Below are 4,848 nucleotides of genomic sequence, written 5' to 3' on the forward strand. Positions count from 1 at the left end.
GCATTTTGTGTCTTGATATCAATAACACCAAGGCCACCACACCGTTTAGGTCGACAGACTAGCTCCCAGGCAGCAAGGGAGTTGGTTTTGACCCCATCATCGGAGTTTTTAGCCCAAAGGCAGTATCGGCGCAGTTTGTCGAGATGCTCAACCACTTTGGGGTGCAGCTTGATCGTACACATTGCATAGATCAGCATGGAGGTCACCACCGAATTGACCAGCGTCAACTTGGCCCCCGACGACATCAGTGATAAGGCAGTGGAGGTTTTCCTCTCAACCGAGTGCACCAACGGCATGAGATCCAGAACACTCGGCCTCGTCGTCCCCATGGGGAGACCGAGGTAAGTGAACGGCAAGGTGCCAACAGAGCAGCCAAACACCTCTGCTAACCCACTCGCACATTGGTTGTCGACATTAATGGGTATGAGGGTTGATTTATGCAAGTTGATCTTGAGTCCCACCGAAGCCGCATAATCCTCTAAGATAAGTTTCATGTGGGTAGACTGTGTAGGACAAGCTTGCATAACCAAGATTGTGTCGTCAGCGTATTGCACCACCGGGAAGTCACCTGCATTTTCACGAGGAATGGGAAGCTCTAGCAGACCCTGGGCATAAGCGTCGTTGATCGCAGCTTGGAGCAGATCAGCTGCAAGGACAAAAATCAGTGGTGAGAGAGGGTCACCCTGTCGCACGCCACATTTGCATTTGAATTTCCGACCAGGAACACCATTTAAGAGGACTGATGAAACTCCCGAACCAAAGATCGTTTCCATCCAACCTAACCACTTGTCATCAGTGAGCGGTGAGAGCCCCCAGAATATGTTGTGTACCCCCCAGAATATGTTGTGTACCAAGGACCCATGAGCGGTGAGAGCCGTCAATTCTGGGCCACTGTGCACATCTATGGGAGGGTTCTATCGCCAGAACACCCCTATAGGTTCACCGGAAGGACAACTTCCTTTGAGCCATAAGCCATCCAACTAGCTGCTCGAGAGGCTATAGTTCAACTCCGGCACTTGTCGCCCAGAGTTAACTGTCGCTCATTCTACTACTACCCTAGCCGTGACGGGTATGGTAGGCCACCCCAGGTTATCAACGGAGATCACGAGACAGATCCTGCATTGTTGCATCTGGTGCGCTATGTAAGTGCACTAGAGGAACTGTTCGATCAAATCACCCTTGATCTGATCGCAGCTCGTGGAGAACTGGTTCGCCGAGCCCCGGCAAGAGGAGAAGATGAGCCCGATGCCGACAATCCAGTCATGCTGTTCGGACAACCGATCGAGCCCTTGAGGTCTTCCCCAGCCATCGACCAAAATGCTTTGGTGTCCCCAGAAGTGCTTCGTCGCCTTTTGGGAACACGCTCCAACGGGATTGTGGCTAACAACCCCCGCGATGGTCATCATCGCTACCCCGACCCTGCAGCCCCTCAACTCCATCCAGCTAACCCCGACGGTGAAACCCGTGGAGAAGCCTCGACGTCCACAAGGCACGCCCGCTTAGATATTAACGACGTAGACTAAGTCACTCGAGTAATACTTAGTCTTAGTACGTCCACGCCCTGTAATTTTGTGACCTTGTATCACCATAAATAAATGTAGCCTGCTTGTGCGCCTCTGTTTTGAATAGTAGCCATGCATAAGTATGTTATCATGCGGTTGCATTTTTAATTCCGGGCACAGCTACAAAAAACCACCCCGACGACACCCACAGTAATACATCACTTTTGTGAGATATGGGTATATGTAGCATTGACCCCGAACCCATAGAGCAGAACCGACAAACTAGTTGCTCCACACCGTAATAAATGACCTAGCCCAGATCCTATATAAAAGGCCACCTCGTGACCTTGCCAAGTATCCCTCACCTTGAACACAACTCTCACAACCATTTCTTTGCCATGCCGAACCCTAGTATTTATCTAAGAACTCCAGATGCAACCCTAGGTAGCTTTGATAAAATATTGTGGGACTTTACCTGCAGTACCATGAGTGCTACCCATCCACCCCAGTACGAGTTGCTCAAATCGAGGATCACACCATCCACCTCGAAATATTGGGCAGTGGTGCACATCCCTCCCGCAAACCCAACCCAAGACCCAACGGAAGTCTCCTTCGTGGGGAAATATGTCAACTCCGCAAATGGCCTTAGAAGCTGCTGCGTAGAAAGCGCTTGCTCGCCTTCGATTCGCGGTACCCTATGCTAGTGAACGAGGGTATTATTACTTCCCGAGTTGTGCAGCACTCGGAGAAGTAGCATCTTTTCCCGGTGAACGAATCGAGAGAGACCCAGTACTGGCCAACCTTGCCTAGTATGTCATCGCCCAAGAACGTTTGACCCAACGAGTAATGGGTTATCTCCAGAGCCTCGCTGATTTAAATCCGCAGATCGCCATCGGCAGACCACTGAGGCCCGACCAGGAAAGACGCGTTCATCGACTAGTCAATCCGCTTCCCCCGATAGAAGAAGAGTGTGCCCCAATCCCAGAGACGTTTTCTCAGGACCCTGTCCATTTACCATTGTCGTTGTAGACGTCACTGCTATGTTTATTGTCCCAGCCTTTGTTTATGTGTTACAACTTATGCGTGGTATCCTAAATTTGTGTGATGAATTAAATTTTTAGTTTCAATTAATGTGAGTGGTTTTTACTGCTGTTAATTTTTATTAACTGGTTTCACTCTCGGTAAATTCTGAAGTGAGATTTTTCCCGGAGTTGTTGCGGCATATATCTCTTCATGACATAGATTTTTCCACGCAGCGCCAGTATACACACTGTAGTTTTACACCACTTAATTGACCACTCACTGTAGCCACATTTTGTTGCATGAATAGGATGATTAGTTTTGAGATATTACTTTGAGATGGTAGGAGTAATATTTTCAAAATAGCCCTTAGCAAATCTCGAGGACGAGATTTTTCTTAAGGGGGGTAGTGCTGTAACACCCCAAAAATTTAACCATGATTTATTAATTAAAATTTTGCCTTGGTAAATTAATTTTTTTATTTTCTGGATTTTCTTTTGATTCAGAACCACTCTTTTCTTCTGAGTTGTGGAGTTTTCCTCCAAATAGAAAACCTTTCAAAAATATTATTGGACTTGTATATCTTCCCAAGACCATTTCTTTATATCAGTGGAATTATTTCTACAATTATTTTTCCTGAGCTTTATTTCTTTAAAATAATTTTTTATAAGAGTTTTAGAGTTCTTTTTGCACTACGACCCTTTCATATATTCATTTAAAAATTCCACCAAAATTTGGGGATGACATGTGAGGTTCCTAAATCACTTTTATGCAAAAACCTCTCTTAATCATTTGGGGATTTTGAGCCCTACCTCAAGTTTTCAAATCTGGATCAGTTTGTGGTTTGCACTGCAACCTATTTAAATATTTGTTTAAAAATTACATAAAAATTTGGAGATATCAGTAGATGCATACAATTCATTTTATTCAAAAATCCTTTGAGGTTCTTTGGAAAATTTGAGCAAAACATCCTCATCTTCATTCTAGTCCAGTGTAGTATTTTGCACTGCAACCATATTTTAACTTGCCCTTTTACCCATGATTCTTTTTCCTGCTTATAGACCACTCTACCAAACCCTTAAGTTCAGGAGATTGGACCCATTGGTGCATTTTTGGCCCATGCAATAATGCCCTTTATTTTCTGTCCAGATTTGATTTTCTCAAAAACTTGCACTAACAAGTTTCTAGTCTTGCCAAACTAACCTTGCCACCATTACCTACATCTAAAGAGACTCTGATCTGGAGTTTTTGGCCAACCCAAGTGATGCCTAGTATCCCATGGCATTCTGTCAAGCACCTTGTGTGCATGGCCAAATTTGACATAGTTTTTAGTTTGTATTATGAACTTGGTCCCCTGACCCAACCATCATGTCCACTAACCTTCTAGCCACCTCTAACCTAGACCTGTTAATCCCCAGCCCCATCCTAGCCCTCTAACTTGCCATGGCATTTTGCCGAGCACATAGCATGCGTGCTGTGGGCGCGGCCAGAGCGCACGTTTTGCACGTGTGTGCGCCCGAGTCGCCGTGTCCCGCTGCCGCCTCCCCGCGCCCGTTCTGGTGCCTCCCCGGGCACAGCCAGCGCGTCCCAACTCATCCCTCACCGCAGAGCCGCCCCAGCCACCTCCTGGCACCCCACAGCGCCACCGTCAGGTCTGCCATGGTGGCTAGCTGACGGCTGCAGCAGGCCCCGGCTGTGGCTGCACCGCCCAAGCCATACGCGCGCGCCAGCTCGCCCCTGGAGCAGCTCAAGCTCATCCGCTCGCCCTGCCAGACCCCGCCAGCCATCGCCACGCGCCCCCTGGCTACAGAATGGCGGTTCGTCGTTCCTATCCACTGCCGCCGTCGAACCAACCTCGGCCACCTATAAATAGGAGCCCCCGAGCTCAACCAAACCCTCAGGCAACCTCGAGCCATCCCTATAGTGCCCTCATAGCCAGCAATCGATGGGGGGAGGCCGTCTTCCCCGTCTCCAGTTAGTTCGGCCGCCGCCACGCTCCAGTCCAGTTCGTCACGAGCAGAGCCTCCCCAATCCAACTAGTGCTCCCATCCTCTTCCCCTCGACCTTGCGGAGCCACCCACCTCTCAATCCCGATCGGAAGCCACCGTAGCTCAAAACGCCAAATCCTCCCGAAGCCACCGTCCGTCGTGGAGCTCGCCACCGGCGACCCCCTCCACTCCCGCCAACCTAGCAACCACTGGGATGACCACCCTGGACTGGCGGATCCATCCCTGCCCTCGGAGTCCCGTGGGGACCACCGTTCGTCGATGGTGTTCGTCGGAGCCCCGCCTCTTCCCGGCCAGAGGAGAAAGGAGGCGCGGCGACT

The sequence above is a fragment of the Triticum dicoccoides genome, chromosome 5A, assembly GCF_002162155.2.
Source record: "Triticum dicoccoides isolate Atlit2015 ecotype Zavitan chromosome 5A, WEW_v2.0, whole genome shotgun sequence".
NCBI classification, from domain to species: domain Eukaryota; kingdom Viridiplantae; phylum Streptophyta; class Magnoliopsida; order Poales; family Poaceae; genus Triticum; species Triticum dicoccoides.